Source organism: Manduca sexta, unplaced genomic scaffold, assembly GCF_014839805.1.
Source record: "Manduca sexta isolate Smith_Timp_Sample1 unplaced genomic scaffold, JHU_Msex_v1.0 HiC_scaffold_2959, whole genome shotgun sequence".
In the NCBI taxonomy this organism is placed as follows: Eukaryota; Metazoa; Arthropoda; class Insecta; order Lepidoptera; family Sphingidae; genus Manduca; species Manduca sexta.
This window is the reverse complement of record NW_023593976.1, coordinates 1-17,929: the sequence shown is the minus strand read 5'-3', so window position 1 is coordinate 17,929 and position 17,929 is coordinate 1. Positions and strand designations below refer to the sequence as shown.

At 38.9% G+C, this 17,929-nt stretch overlaps 1 long non-coding RNA gene across 1 annotated transcript; it reads left to right on the top strand.

Moving 5' to 3' along the window:
* The first annotated feature begins 4,206 nt into the window (after nt 1–4,206).
* Nucleotides 4,207–13,278, top strand: LOC115451767. The gene is made up of 4 exons (XR_003939417.2): nt 4,207–4,290; nt 10,650–10,818; nt 11,497–11,620; nt 12,507–13,278. It is a non-coding gene; the product is annotated as an uncharacterized LOC115451767 (long non-coding RNA).
* The last annotated feature ends 4,651 nt before the right edge of the window (nt 13,279–17,929 follow it).

Below are 17,929 nucleotides of genomic sequence, written 5' to 3'. Positions count from 1 at the left end.
GTTATTTTTATTCCAAAACATACACTGGAGGCGCTGGTTCTATACTTAAAAAAAATTATGGACTGTATTTTGCGGGGAAAAATATGTATCTGGACACGACACGCACTTATAGGACTAGAGCTGCCTGTGGGATAGAATTGAAAATATAGGCAACTCAAAGAGGATGGGAGCACAGTACCTTCCGGCGTCTGCAGCGGCGGTTTGGCTGGTATAATGCTGGCAGCTTCGTGTTTCTGCTTGCGGCGACCACTTATACTAAACTTCACTCCTATCTATGATATGCACGCTCACACGAAGTTAATTAAGGAGAAGGCATCACAGACCGATAATTTTCAATTAATTATGCGAGCGACGTCATCGTGTCCATGTCTTGCGGGGCGCGAACAAGAGTGTTTTTTGCACCCGCACCCCGTACGGCGCGCGGGCACTCGCGGAACCACAGCGACGCGCTCGTTTGCCTCGTTCTCGCTCTCGCTCGCTGGAAAGGTATGTGCGGGAAAGGGATGCGGTAAAGAAGTGCACGTGTCGTGTCACCAAATTATGAATAAAAAGACACTATTTGGATTAATGCGACCGGAAATGCGAAGTTAAAATTTATAAATAATGAATTAGAAATATGGCTCAACCATATATGTATTAATAAAAATCCGGCATATGTTGGTCGCTCACTAGTCAATCGAGTCATAGTTATGGTATTTTTATTGCAAAATAAAATCCATAACATTAGAATATAAAGCTGGAGGAGCATAAATTAGAGACAAAGGTCTCTTTATCGTTTCAGTAATAAAGGACTACTTATTTTATACTAACACTGGAAGTTCCCTTACGTTTTGATTCCCTTGCTAGTAGTTGCGGATTTGAAAATATGCGGCTTAAATTGCTGTTTCTTTTGATTGCGTTGACGTAGAAGTTTGATTTTGTTACAGCTTAAAGGTATTATAAACCTGGGTATTCGATATTAATTTCAATTTAATACCTCTACGCGTTCATTAAAGGAGTAGTAACTTTAAAGTTATTTTTTATTATATGACGTAATTAAAATTACGCTTTTCGAAATTTTTCCTTAATCTGTGCTATAAGACGTTGCTTCGTACCACATTTTTGTTGATCAGGTTTTGAATATGCGGAAATTTACGGAAATTTGTAGCATAAATGGCTATATAATAATTTTGATTACGTTGGCTTGATGTTTTCAAAGCTTCAAGGGACAGTAGACCTGAGTATTTTATATAAATTTCAGCTTAAAACCTCCACGCGTTCCTAAGAAAAAGGGTCTTGACAGACGGGCGGACTGACAACAAAGTGCTTCTCTAAGAGTTCCGTTTTTTCATTTCGAGGTACAGAACCCTAAACCATCCAAATATTTTTCAATGATTTTAGATTGCACTCCAGATATTACACACAGAATATCGATTATCGTACGGTACGTTCTTTTAAATGCAAGCAATGATTTCATTGAAAGATTTGGGTAGGTTGCTCTGACGCCGTGTACATATATATGGCTTCCCGATATGTGAGTATATTTTTTTTATGCTTTGAATGACGAAACGTGCTTGCCGTTCGTCTGATGGTAAGCGATACTAACGCCTAATAAACTGTAGAAACATCATCCACCATCTTGAATTACAAAGTATTATTTGGTATGCCTTTGCGCTCACCATCCTGAGACATGAGGTGTTAAGTCTTATTATGTCCAGTAGTTACACTGGCTACAATATCCTTCAAATCGGAACATAACAGTGACTACACACTGCTGCTTGGCGACACAAATAGATATTACGGTGGTGCCTACCCAGGCGGACCTATTCTATTTTGACCGCGCGTCTCTTAGAGGGCGCCTAGGAATTGGTTGCACTCGGCGGTGCATACTTTTGTATTAATTTTATTAACCAACTTTAAAAAAGAGGAGGTTATCAATTCGACGTGAATTTTTTGGACCAGGGCTGGTTTTGGACCTGCAGACGTGGAGTCGCTGTGTTCCAGCGTGTGGCGCTTAAAGTTTTTTTTCGCCTCCTTTCGAAATGATATCTATAATTGTTGATGCTTAAAAGTCCTGGCACGTCGCCTGTCTGTTGCGTCAGATGTGTAAAGATATGAAAGCAACTTTTTTTAATGTTCCTGTGCTGCTGCCTATGATTTTTCTTTGTGCAATGTGTTCCAGCTACTGCGGCACCGTCGACAGAAGTAACCGACTTAATCCTGCAAGTCATGATTGTTCAGCAAGCGTTAATAAACGCCGCAAGGTTAAAAATTCAGACTCGACAATACGATAGGGCATTGCTTTAAATTACTTGTTTTCACGGGGAAAGTGCCTTATGACTACCAGCCAGCATTCGCAACTGAGCGGTTATGTTGTGGTCACCGTGCCTTACGACCATGCGACCCCCTTCCACAGGGCGGATGGTTCTGAATAACCTGCCTGAGTTGATCACACCGCAAAGTGTACAGAGTTCTGCATGGTGAAGCATCAGTTTGGGAGCAATGTTGTTGATATCTGATACTTCCCTCAGTGCTAAGGGGAACCCACAAACGGTTTACGAACCTCGGCACAGGACGGCCACTGGGAGAGAATGAGTCATCTGGATTTAGTGTAATACTGTTATACAACAGTCTGGTCAGATCAGTACTTGAATACGGATCCGTTATTTGGTCTCCCTTCTATTCTGTCCATAATGACCGCATTGAAAGTGTTCAGGAAAAGTTGCTAAAGGTTCTGTGCTTCCGTAAGGGCTTAGGGCGTGTTCTCTTCCTACAATGAACGCTTAACTAAATTTAAAGTACAAAACCTTACATTAAGATGAAATTACATGGAAGTAATATACCTTTAGAGAATTATACACTCACATATTGACGCTCCCGAATTACTGGTTTTAATAAATTTTAACACTTCATTCAGAATACGTAATCCAAACGTTTTCTCATTGCAAGTTTATAGGAATAACATCTCATTCCATAATCCGATGGTTCGTATGTGTCGTTCGTACAATGACTTGGCAAAAAACACAAACACCTTGACATTATGAATGGCAGATTTTAATCATTCTCAAGAAGTCTAAAACAATTAATATTTACCCGCAATAGTTAGTCATATATTTTTAAATTACACATATACTACTTTCAAGTTTCAATTTTTTTAACTATACACAGTACTTAATAGTCTTAATTTATTTTAGTCCGCACTTTAAGTAATTAACTAGTATTAGGGCGCAATGTTTCGGAATACAATTTAGTTTTTATGCTTGTATATTTTATAATTAGCTTTAATTTTGATTGTAATCTGTTTTGCGTCTTAATTTTATTAAAATAAAATAAAATAGGGTATACACTTAGAACTATTGAAGTATTACAGCTGGTGTAACCGCATGAAAATTCTTGCGCAATATGTTAATGGGAGAATTTGCTATCAAACATCGCTAGGTACTTCAGTGTTACTAATTTTGGACACGTTCATTGTGTTGTGTAGCTACTCGTGGCCGGAGGGTAGTCAGCGTAAGTAAAGTCTGACTGTTAAAGGATTTGTTGAAATTAATAGTAATAAATATTTTATTTTTAAATATAATTTGAAGGACATTGTAGCCAGTGTAACTACTGGACATAATGAGACTTAACATCTCATGTCTCAGGATGGCGAGCGCAGTGGAATACCAAACAATACTTTGTAATATAATGTGTTGATGGTGTTTCTACTGTTTATATGCGGTCATACAGCTTACCATCAGACGAACGGCAAGCTCGTCTCTTTATTCAAAGCAATACAAAAATAACCTTTAAATTGAAATGTTTGTTTATGTGTAGAGATAAAAGTTAGGTTGATAGAATGTTTGCCTCAGTTATATACTGCCTGTACCGCTAAGATGCCGGGTTCGAATCCCTGGAGGGCAAAGTGATATTAGGTTTGTCTGCTCAGTATCAGCTAGCTAAGCTAGCTAGATAAGCTAGCCCTCTATCATATGGACATAACACACATGGTGAAGTGGATGCCTTGGTTGCACCTCTGCCTACCTCTTATGAGATAATGGCGTGCGTGTTTGTTTTTCGCTAGGATCATAGCGATCATGATCATCTGACCACAGAATACTTGGAACTAGCGGGTTTTTCACTATTTGCTAGCATCCATTCGAGTGCATATATACCGGAACCTCGTATCAATATAGACAATATAATATTCACCTTCTTATCACTCGGTCAGTTCAGTGTGAAGCGGCGCGCGCGCACGTGTTATAAAAAAAACATAAAGTTGTGTGTGAAAAATGTTTTAACAAAGTGTTTTGTGTGGTTCATCTTTATTGGGTGCGTGGAATTTGATTATTTTTTTTTAACCATTCAATCTGGGCATTATTCATTCAGTAGACATAGCAATGTAGATAATGAACATGTATTTCTGTCATTGATTTATGTTGTCTAGTGATAAATGGTTTATCTTGAGCACGGATTGCCCACATTGTCCAAACATCATATGATAGAACAATCCTCACAGAGGCGGCTCTAGCTCATGTGTCGCCCGTGTGCAATCAATTCCTTCGCGGCCCCTAGGAGACCATGTAATCTTTAATAAATTTGATAATATGTTATTGTGTAAAGTAAAGAAGCCGCTCGCCGGCCTTATTACGGGGCACGTTGTTTGAGAGCGCAGGTGTCGCGACGAATGTCTCTTTGAAGGTGTCTGGCGCCCTCTAACACACTGCGCTCGTGTGCTGCGCACACACTGCACTCTGTACTTATAATAAGTGTAACCAATTTCAAGAGTTCTTCGTACAGGCTCAGGCATTCGTAAATAATTACGAATATGCTAGAGATTCTAAAAGTTGCCAAATATAAAGCAACCAAATTCCTAAGTCTGACTTGCTTGATCGATCATTCCGTACGTCAAAACTCGAATGAATTCACCAATTCTATTCTTATATTCCGTACGCTCAATTACGCTCTACTCTATGTTATTGTTAAAGCAGAAGAGAGGGAATGGGGCAGTAACATATGCTCTCGACTTTACCTACAATTCCTTTTTTCTCATTCCCATATCAACTTGGGCCATCGGCTAGCGACGCTCTTGCCTGACTGCGAATAAATTAATATGTGATAAACGGAACGTCCGCAAAAGGGTCCGTATAATCCGATTCCTCCCGGCTTCCCTTTCGTAATTTATGTAAAACTAACTGACCCGGCGAACTTTCATACCACCGTATTTTTTGTTCTGTCTCATTCGCACACTCACTTCTCTGACATTTTTAAATATTTACTATAATTTATTTAATGTATTTTTACATAAAAACTTTCTCTTTTTTTATTGCTTTGAATGACGAGACGAGCTTGCCGGTAGCCTGATGGTAAGCGATACGACCGCCCATAAACAGTAGAAACACCAACACCTTGAATTACAAAGTATTGTTTGGTATTCCACTGCGCTCGCCATCCTGAGACATGAGATGTTAAGTCTTATGTCCAGTAGTTACACTAGCTACAATGTCCTTCAAACCGGAACAACACACTGCTGCTTGGCGGCACAAATAGACATTGCATTGGTACCTACCCAGGCGGAATCTCACATATGAGAGACCTACAAACCTCCTTCTCCTGATAATAAAGAACACATAAAAGAAAGATTTATCCAAATTGGTGCACTCGTTTGGAAGTTATGCGCGTACAAACATTTCGGTGATTCATTTTTATTTATGTAAATGTCATTATCATTACAACGATTTACGGACTGTATTTATTATTAGTAACTATACGTTGTGTCGGGGTTACCTTTCCGCAAAATTTCACTCTTCGCTACTGATAAACGCTTTGGTTAACCATTCTTTTACATATAATAATAATAATATCAGCCCTGTATTATATACTTGCCCACTGCTGAGCACGGGCCTTCTCTACTACTGAGAGGGATTAGGCCTTAGTCCACCACGCTGGCCTAGGGCGGATTGGTAGACTTCACACACCTTCGAAATTTCTGTAGAGAACTTCTCAGATGTGCAGGGTTCCTCACGATGTTTTCCTTCACCGTTAAAGCGAACGATAATTTCACAAAAAATACACACGAGTTTTTTTTTTTTTAGAAAAGTCTGAGGTGTGTGCCCTTGGGATTTGAACCTGCGGACATTCGTCTCGGCAGTCCGTTCCACACCCAACTAGGCTATCGCCGCTTTTTTTTAAGTTTATGTAAATTCCTTTACATAAACTTTATTATACCTTCATTATTGTTTATCACAATATGAACAGTACCTTCAAGTCTGTCGACGTCAAGCCGGATAAGTACGCGTTCTTTAAAACCGTGAGTTTGAAGCTTGTACGTATATCGCCCGCTGTACACCAAATTCCTCAGGTAGCTACTAAAGTTTTAATATGGTGGCTATCCAGTAAGTCGGGCAGAAGCCCCAGCGCACCGAAGGAAGCTCTCGGCGTCAACGGCAGCATAAGACCTGCAGACAGCCGTTCATCCGGGGGTCACACGAGGTGTGTAAAGTTACAAAAACGCACTAGGGCGGACAGCCTCCTACAGCCCGCCGACGACCCCCATCCTGGCCCCTATTAGTCGCCTCTTACGACAGGCAGGGAATACCGTGGTGGAATGGCGGTAGTACCTACGCAGGCTAACTTTCGTGTATGAAAGACTTGTCACCAGTATTAAATAAATAAAACATTATCAAAATCTATGTCGAATCAAAGATCAAATGTCAATGAACCTTCAATCAAATTACCCTGATAAGACCGGTTACAGATCATAAGTGAGTGTATCATCCGTTACCAGGTAGGGTTAAAGCTCTTATCATACTAGTGGTTTGCGAGCGAATCCCCAGCGAGGCGAAGACGTTGACCACACGTCCAGTGTAATAAGATCTTTAACTTTAATAGGGTACTTATGTGTTATTTAGTACATTATTTTATATGTAACAGCGAATAGTACCGAAAAGAAGCTAAAACTGCGTTATAATTGGTTAAGAAATGAACCATTCATTCATATTTCGAATATTGCAATGTGTAAGTGTAGGCGCGGGTAGGAATATCGCTCCATCTCATTCTTTCTCATTTATCATATACCGATGACGTCACGTGTGCGTATTGCGCCTATTATCTCGTTTCTTGACACACCTACCAAAATTCAAAGATAATAAATAACTTGAAGATAATTTTTACAGAATTAAATCAGTCTTTCTGTATGTTTACGCGCATGTGTTAAAACATTTTACGATTGTATTCTAATTTTCAGCGACCTTGAAGTCTTTCTAGACTTTGTGACCAATCAAACATAGTAAAATCCGTTAAATAGTTTTATTTCAATTTTTAGAGTTCCATACCTCAATAGGAAAAATGGAACCCTTATGGTGGTAGCACAAGGTCCATTTTCATACATTTTGTTTCGGCTTTAATCTGGGTAACTAAACAAGTATTGGCAAGTAAAGAATTTAAATTCACGTCTAGTTAGTGATTAGTTATCACGTCTAGTTAGGATATTTCTGCCTTTAAAATTTCGTCATATTAAATTTTAAAGGCCGAAATATCCATGATTATTAATTATTTTTACATTTTTCTTTCAACTGCGAGAACTAATCACTAACTAGACGTGAATTTAAATTCTTTACTTGCCAATACTTGTTTAGTTACCCAGATTAAAGCCGAAACAAAATGTATGAAAATGGACCTTGAGCTACCACCTTATAGGATCACTTTGTTGTCCGTCCGTCTGTCAAGACCCTTTTTCTCAGGAACGCGTTGAGGTATCAAGCTGAAATTTATATGAAATACTCAGGTCTACTGTCCCTTGGAGCTGTGAAAAAATCAAAATTCTAAGTCAACGCAATCAAAAGATACGGCCGCTTGTGTCGCAAATTTTCGAAACTCGCAAGGGAATCAAAACCTACAGGGTACTGTGAACTCAGAATCTTGAAATTTGGTACGAAGCAACGTCTTACAGTACAGATAAAGGAAAAATTGCAAAACCCGTAAATTTTTAGTTACATCATATAATAAAAATATTTTTAATAATTTTAAAGTTACTACCCCCTCTTCTCATGAACGCGTAGAGGTATTCAATTGAAAGTCATATCAAATACTCAGGTCTATAATACCTTTAAGCTGTAACAAAAACAAACTTCTACGTCAACGCAATCAAAAGAAACAGCAATTTAAGCCGTATATTTTCAAACTCGCAACTACTCGCAAGGGAATCAAAACCTAAAGGGTACTTCCAGTCGACCTAGAATCTTGAAATTTGGCATGAAGCAATGTTTTATATAACATATGTATAAAGGAAAAATTCCGAAAACCTAATTTTTAGACCTTTGTCTTTAATTTATGCTCCTCCAGCATTCCATATTGTAATGTTATGGATTTCATTTTGCGATAAAAATACCATAACTATGACTCGATTGTCGTGATGGGTGAACGTTTACTTATATACCTACACGTTTGTACGGAACCCTCGGTGCGCGAGTTCGACTCGTATTTGCCGGGTTTCTATTTTAGATTCTATATGAGGTAATGCGTGGCGGCACATTTGTCGCGGATCTAGTCACTCAGTTAAATGTAAACCGCGTAGAAATACAAACTGAGACGTATAAGGGCTCGTGGAAATTTCTTCTCCTTTTTTCCATTGCCCATCCTTGAAAGCTCCTATCCCTTTCCTCTTTCTTCCCCCAAGGAATATCCCGCAGGTTTTTCCCGAGGTAGACTGTAAGGAAACCCACTCAAAATAAAAAACCAGTCGGCCCTTCGCACGAGACCTACCAGTAAAGTACTTCAACAGAACTTATTTTTTCCAAAAAGATTCACGGCTTTTCCAACCTTCAGAATGCTTTTAACAGACAGGGTTTCTGGCGATATTTTCCTTTTGTAATCGATAATAGTTATTAGTTACGAGGAATACTCAGTGGCGCGGTCTGAAGGTCGAGTCTCGACCTCTGTCTGGGGGGACCGTTAAACTCTACGATATCGCTCTTGAAATATGAACATACTACCAACATAATAAAGTCTACATAATAGTACCAACTACCAACATAAAAATACCTACCATTAGTACATTATAAGCGATGACCTAGTTATAGGATATATTAGGGATTAGAACGGACTGCCGATGCGGATGTCTGCAGGTTACCTTTCTAAAGATAAGTGTATTCTTCGTGAATTATCGCTCGCTTTAACGGTGAAGGAAAACATCATGAGAAAACCTGTGCATCTGGGAAGTTTTAAGAATTTTGAAGTTGTGTAAATTCTACCTATTCGCCCTAGGCCAGCGTGGTGGACTAAATCCTAATCCCTCTTAGTAGTAGAAACGGCTTGTGCAGTAGTGGGACAGTATATAATATGGGGCTGATATTATTATTATATAGTAAACAAAAATATGTATAAATGAACTAACGGGCGCTAGAAATTCAAAATTATTTATCAAACTTTGACATTATCTATTTCGGGATAAATTTAATACATCCTAATTTTTTTGTCAAATATGTGTCCAGTAAGAACAGCATATATTGATTTTTTTTGTCTAATGGTATTCTTCGTTTAATATATAATTTTATGAATTAAGCGTTTATCTAGTTTACCTACGTGTAAAAAAATTCAAACACCGAACCCAATTTATATTAACATTCTAAACTATTAATGAGGTTTGAAAATCACTGCAAACTTATGCGCACAGAAATTATACCGCTGGGGATTTCCCACATGTAACCTTTTATCAATAGTGACTTATGTCCGTTTAGATAATTCTATGATGTACAATATTGTTTCCGTTTACCACTAGCTCATGCCCACGAAGTTAACTTATCAATTAAATGTTACATTACCATTAACGACAATTTTCAATGACATACATTTAGATATTAATTTAAAATGTGTTTTTGCATTGGTTGTTAATAATAATCGAATTACTTAACTAAAAGAAGTAATAAATCTTTTTTTAGGATTTATCGCGGTTTTATATTATTTTCTTCTGACGTATCGAAGACTGCAGCCTTCGTAGTCATGTGGAGACTAATATAAGATTTATTTGATTGTTCAAAGCGGTTCACTTGCTTCAGTTTACGAGAGCATCAGTTAGCTAACCAAAAAAAAAAAACAGAAAACGCGAAAGCTTTCACATTTCACTTCAACAAAAATATTGACAAACATATTATCATTGCTTATGCATCTTATTATATCTTGTAGTGTCGCCTAAAACTAGCACGAACAACGCTAGTATATCAATTTAGTAGCGAGTATATTATGTCCATATTCATAAACATTATCTAATTAACCTTTGTGAGTAGAGTAATGCTGTGATAATGTTTGTGCTTTCGGCATGATAGTCGCAGTGCGTATGCGAAGGAGCGCTGTGATTGGCTAATATTGAGATACAACTTTACTTCAGTTGTCTATCTGTCATGAGGTATACGCACTAAACTGTGTGCCTAGAGCCGCGACAAAATATGTCCCGGGTGAATGGGCGTGCAATCGGTATGAACACCGAGCGCGCAAGAATGCCTCGTGGGTAGTACAGATAGATTAGTCCGGTAGAGATCAGATCTTTTCACGTTTAGTTAATAAACTTCTCTCTACTCTACACGGTTAAGGTCTGAATGAGGTTTTAGGGTGATAATGTTCTTTTTACAATTTGTCAGCCTGACACACAAGTCTTTAGTGTAAGCATGTGTACTTATATTCTATTTTAATTCCAGAATCCTGAACGATGCAGACTGTTTTCCACTAAACACAAAGAAATGGAACCCGGTAACCGAAAAAAACTACGGATCTAGCTAGTGGAAGCCGCTTCAAAAGACATCAATATTTTGTTAATGACGTGCGGAATAATGATTTAGGAACAAATTCCGATATACCTAATAGTCAGTAAGTATATTTATTATATTTAATTAATGACGAAAGACGACTGGACATTATAAGACATCTCATGTCTCAGAATGGTGAGCGCAGTGGAATACCAAACAATACTGTAATTCAAGGTGGTTGGTGGTGGTGTTTTTACTGTTTATGGGCGGTCGTATCGCTTACCATCAGGCGAACGGCATGCTCGTCTAGTTATATGAAACACTTCACTCGCTTTATTTAATTTAAGTCCCCATTGAACCTGATGGTGAGCGAATGGGGTCTAAATAGTGTGGACTGATGACACACTATTTTTTTTGAGTATCAACCCCGCAGTCAACACAGGAGGAAACCTGCGTATAGAATACTGGAATCCCCAGGCTTAGCGGCTGAAGGGCCCTGAAGGAAAGTTGGGAGGCGATATCTGGGGATAGGAATTGTGGGGGAAAAGAAAGGAACCCTTTTTGGATTTAAGGAGAGGGGAAGGCCAGGAATTGTTCGTGAGCCCTCATAGGCTCCAATTGGCAACCATGAGGCATACACACGTAACTGGGTGCCTAAGGCCGCGACGGATGTCCCCTGGTGTATAGGCGTGCATTCGCTGTGGAGGCCAAGGGCACCAGAATTCCCTCTGGTGAGAGGAAGAAGGGGGAGATATATAATGTAACCACATTTTTTACCAATATATTTAATTAATTGTAGGTGGATTGGACAATTATCGCAAATCCCAAATAACGATATACTACGGCCGACATTTGACGGTAGTTTATTAGTCTCACCTCCAGCGGAGGATGAGGAAGTTGATTAATTCAGCCAATATAAACAGGTAACTATTACGTATATACATACATGATATCTCGCCTCTAAATAGGGGTAGGCAGAGACTATAGATTGCTACCTCGTGCGATTTTGGCATACTTCTCTCTCTTCCTCCACTCTATCAATCTTTTCATGCATTCCCGCCCGTTCAGGGTACTTGACCTGGACTTCACGAACAATGACATCTGACATTCGAGAGTTCGATGCTGTTGACCCCTACCGGCTCTTCCATCCACATTCGCCTTATATGTCCTCTTTGTCACTCTCCTATCATCCATCCTCTACAAATGCGCAAACCATCAACCTAGTATTACATTTTCCTGATTATTATGCCTATAGTGTAGTCGTACCTACTGTTTACTGAATGCACGGCAGCGCTCTGAGGTTCTGGGTTCGAATCCCGATTCAGGCAAAGTGATATGTTTTGTTTTTCTGCTCAGTATTAGTCCGGAGTCTGGAATTTGTGCCCGATATGGCGATAGGCTCGCCCCTAGCACATCATGGAATACATTAGGGGGAAAGTGGGTGCTCTGGTTGCATATGTGTGATGTTGTGTTTGTATCTTACCTGCATGGGTGAGTGAGAGGGTTATGAGGGGCGTTTAGGGAATTCCAGCCTACACGCGCATGACAATTTGTTGTTCAGTCCGCCACAAGAGTAGCTCAACAAATCCATTAATTCAAAACACTTATACGCATTAATTCAATAGAAACATTCTTATTTCTTTATCTCAAATAAACCCTTCAAAGTTTGTTTTAGTAAAATTTGTGAAAATTATATTGATTTTTGTTCGAATTTTCAAATTCATTCAGATAGGTTGGTGGCTGACCGTACGCTCCAGCTTTAGATCGACCACAGAATTGTACAATACGTTACTATGTGTTATATTTCAGAAGCAGTCCAGAGCGTGATAGGCCGAGATCATCCTCTTATCTACCCTTCTGCGGCGCGGCTCGGCGCGGCGTTTAACAGTATTATGTAACGTATTGATATCAAGTACAATTATTGTAATATATGTGTGTGTCTAGTCTTTGTGTGTTTTATTGGTACAATCAGCCCACGAATGTAGCTGAACAAATTAAAAATTCCAAAACGCACAAACTGTTTAGTGGAGCTTATGAATGCAGTTTACTGGAACAAATCAATATAATTGTTCCTTACAATTTTCCCAGACACCCACTAAACAAAATTCATCAGGGCCCTCCATATAGATCGAATCAAGGGCTCCATTCACCGTTTAACCGGACATGCGATAGTTATAGTATGATGTGCACTAAATTATCTGATCTTGACATATTCTCCGATTCCTTAAAAATATGCAAAAATAAAATGCTGACATTGTTTTTCTCTCAAACCATAGCCGATGTGGACCAAGTATAGATTTTGTTATTAATAATATTTATGGTATGTTAGAATTGATGGTATTAAAATGGTATTTGGTGGGTTTAAGATATGATATCCAGGTTCTTGGAATTGGTTATATGTTGTTTTTTTTTTAATATTTTATATTAATGTTTAAATTTGTTAACCATATTACCTTGATTAAATAAGCGCTAATTTCTAGTGTCATACTATTATGACAGTCTGTTTGTAATAAGTGTATATTTTATGAATGTTGGTACATCTTTATTTGGTAAGCACATAAGAACAATACAATACTAAGAAAACTGAACTAATATTAATTGTATGTGTAAACTGTTAATGTTCCTGTGTATAATAAATAAACGCTTCGAAATACTTGTTTTTCTTTATCTATGTATATAAAAATGAATCCCTATTTCCCTTGGTCACGCCATCACGCGTGAACGGCTGGACCAATTTCACTAAATTTTTTTTGTGTTTGTTATTCTCAGGAGAAGGTTCTTATGAAAGAAAAAAATCAAATTATTGCGCGGAATATTAGAAAATTTAAGAAAACTTAACGAAAATATTAATTTAATATAACAGTCAATTGTCTGAAATAACTGTCAGCGATTGACAGAATGCGCGTTGCAAATTCACAGTTAAGCCGGGACAACGTCTGTCGGGTCAACAAGTGCGTTAATAAATGTAACCACATACTCGTCTTTATTTCTGCTAACATGTAACTCTCGAACGTAAATATCAATAAAAACTATTTTTTAATCTTACGCGCCCTAATGCCACTGCTATTACTCTTAGAGAATTATTCGCAGCAATAACATTACACTTATAGTCAGAAATACACTCACACACACCATATTCGCATTAAACTACAAACTGACCAAAAAATAAAACCAGGAGTTTTGGTGGAAATATTAGTTATTAAAGGATGATTTTTGGCACAATGTCAGCAAAGGTGAAGACGAGTATGTAGTTTCATTTAGTAACGCAATGTCAAAATGAGCCGCTCAAATCCCATCGAATGGGATACTAGAATCTCTCGCCTTAGCGACTGCAGGGTCTTGGAGGAAAATTGGAAAGAAAAGTTGAGGAAGGAGAAGGGACCATCTTAGGATGGGCGGAGCTAGGGATTGCAATCCGGAAAGTCGGATGCGGTAATCCGGCGGATCCGGCATCAATATACAAATACCGGATCCGACACCAATATACCGGGTCCGGTGACCGGGTCCGGTGTTTGCATTTTTTGTCAAAATAACCGCGCTGGTGTGTATGATTGTCGTGTGTGAGGTGGCCGGATTGAAAATGAGGCCGGATTGCAATCCCTAGGCGGAGCGAAAAAGGAAGGGAAATGTTCGCGATTCCCTCCATAGGCAGTTGAAACTGTATAGTAGCAAAGAGTATAAACCAAAAACAATAATAACCAATGTGAGCTAGTACTGGCAGTATGCCGCTTTAAATTTAGAAATTGTATACTTCTCTTTGTCGTTGTCTAGTCTTTACTGTTCATAAATCCACTAATCGTTTTACAATCCTAAGTTATTTCTTTCATAATCCATCATAGGCCTCAATGTGTACTTACATCCATGAGGTATACACATTTGACTGTGTGCCTAGGGTCACGATAAACGTCCCTCCGTGCATGGGCGTGCATTCGGTGTGGAGACCTAGCGCACAAGAACTGCCTCGGGGGAAATGATTCGTGTTTATGGGCGATGGTCGACGGAGGCAGACCTTCCCGTCCTCATACCGGTGTTGTAGTGGTACAACTCCTGTAAGCCAGGATCAGCATCGCAGTGCCGGATTTATATTTTTTGTGAGTGTAAGCCACTTTATTTCCGCCGCTCCATGTAGGTTGGTTTATGTATGTATGTAGGTTCCTAAAATACTTAATAATTTTCCATTTGTTTGTATTATGGAAGGCACTAAAGTTAAATAAACGAATGATTAATTAAATCGAGAGTCTGAGGGCAGCCGTGGCAGAAATTCGGCTAGAAGAGAATAATTGATACATCACTGAATTCCCCACCTAATCTGTCTCGGGTCATAAGATTGCCGTCTCATAGGACGATGAGAGTTAAGGAAAAGAGATAGCATCTGTATTGGGCACAGACTTGGCACTATAATATCTTCTGCGTGGCTGATCCTGTTAAAATTGGCTGCCGTGGCCGAAATTCGACCAGAAAAACGAACTGCCGAGTCTTCTTTTTCACGGGCATCGCAAAGTGACGCCACTGTACCTGATGGTAAGTGGAGTGGGTCCAATAGAACGTCAACTGACGAGAGATATTACACCTCGACCGTCGACACAATTATGCCGGCCTGTTGGAACCGGATATACACAGTCTGATCCTGGAACGCGACACTTACGTGGCCCTCTATGGCGGGTTATAACACTTTATGTTGTGGTCGCTATCCGGGCGGGTTTAAAATATATCCTACCACCAGCCTCAATGCAGGAGTACCATAGTAAATTCAGAAAGAAATGCCGATAGACTTCGACTTTTCCGATAACATTAACTGTTAATAATCTACATCTTTTCATTTGGATGACATGTAATAAATAATAATTAGATAATTTGAATCCAATTTGCATACTTATAAGGTTCGTATTGTATAAAAAGGGAGAGTGGACAGGGAACAGCATCATTCACCGCAGGTTAACTGAAGTATCAGAATGTGGTCTGTGAGGGATCTCGGTGTCGCAGCTCTAGTTGTAATGTGAGTATCGATTAGGGATAATCGAATCAGAAAGAAATTGGTTACCTTTCTCCTCCACGTATTACCTGACCTGGGCCTGACCCCCCTGCATTCCGCTTTCCACGAGTCAATTATTGTGCGCTCGCTCTCCAAACGGAATACACACCCATACACGAGGGACATTTGTTGCGGCCCTATTCACACAGTTAAGTGTGTATGCCGGCCCTCTTGTGCAAGTCGTCCCACCATCTAGCCAGATGGCTTTCCACGCTACGTTTGCCTTGACGTCCCTACCAAATGAATAAATAAAATTCCGTTTAGGAGTTTTGGAATGGCGTGCAAACTAACAGAGAACAGACAGGCAAAATAATTAAAATATTACTAAATTATTATATTACTCATTCTTTAGTCGCCCCATTTCATTATTAGTATACTTTCAATACAGACACACTGGGTTCGGTTATTCTATTATATGTATGTGATGAAGATAAAAGTCTAAAGAAAGGAAAGATTGTAGCAAACGCGTGTATGCAATAAGAAAGTTGACTTTTTTTAAAATAAATTATCAAAGAAGTATTTCATCCAAATTCTATCGGAAAAGAATTTTCAAAATCCACGCAATAATAAATAAGTTAGAAAGCTTTCAAATTTGTTGGAAAGGAAGCTGTCAAATTACAGTAATATTGAAATGTGACGTCACCCAGTGCCATCGGCTATAACGTTGCGTGAGTGAGAAAAGACAGCGCGATAACCCCACCACGCCCCCTACTTTTGCTCACAATATTTCAAATATAAAAAACTGCTTTATTTTTCAACAAAGTTTGATGCTAATTCACAGAATAATTTATTTTTATAATGTATAAAGTAAATCAAACATAGGAAACTATCATAGTGTATATTGCTGCTGATGACTAGCGAACCGTTGGCTTGCATATTTATCAAGATATCCAAGCATTCCTCGTAGAATTCTAATGACATTCATACCATAGCGAAATATATGTACTGTGTTTCAGCGTCGTGGGACACACTGCAGCCCAAGCCTTCCCCGTGTATGAAACGGTCGCCAATGACATCGAGTTTGGTCCTTCGAGCCCGATCGCTGCAAGGGACGGGACACAGTTCTGGAAACATTTAATGCACCCCATGTTTGATAGGCTGTGAGTACCTTCCTAAATTATTTACAACTTTTTAGCAGAGCGCTTGGATTGTTGGCAACACGATTGTCTATTAACAGCAGTAACACAACGCGGACTTTGAATTACAAAGCGCTGTGTGGACTTCCACGTCAACCTTAAACATTAGATGTTAGGTCTCATAATGTCGGGTAGTTACACCGGAATGTCCTTCAAACCGGAACCGAACACTGCTTGCACAATGTTGCTGTGCGGCGGAAATAGACATGCGGTGGTATCTACCCAGTCGGGCTCTCGCATACGATACCGAGCGATAAAATCCAGATGTTTCCAGTTAAAACCTGTTAACTAATGAAATTCTGAGGTATATTTTTATACATTAGTTAAAAATTATTTATGTAGTAAAACATGAACAAATTAAAATGGCAGTTCTATGGATAATAGGTCAATCGTTTGACTTATCTATTTAGCCGGGTTATAATTTATACTTGATAGACAACTTTTTCATGTTTAGTTAATAAACTTCTCTCTACTCTACACGGTTAAGGTCTGAATGAGGTTTTAGGGTGATAATGTTCTTTTTACACTACGTTAATTTGTCAGCCTGACACACAAGTCTTTAGTGTAAGCATGTGTACTTATATTCTATTTTAATTCCAGAATCCTGAACGATGCAGACTGTTTTCCACTAAACACAAAGAAATGGAACCCGGTAACCGAAAAAAAAAACTACGGATCTAGCTAGTGGAAGCCGCTTCAAAAGACATCAATATCATGTTCATGATGTGCGGAACAATCATTTAGGAAGAAATTCCGATATACGTAATAGTCAGTAAGTATATTTATTATATTTAATTAATGACGAAAGATAAATGGACATTATAAGACATCTCATGTCTCAGAATGGCGAGAGCAGTGGAATACCAAACAATACTGTAATTCAAGGTGGTTGGTGGTGGTGTTTTACTGTTTATGGGCGGTCGTATCGCTTACCATCAGGCGAACGGCATGCTCGTCTAGTTATATGAAACACTTCACTCGCTTTATTTAATTTAAGTCCCCATTGAACCTGATGGTGAGCGAATGGGGTCTAAATAGTGTGGATTGATGACACACTATTTTTG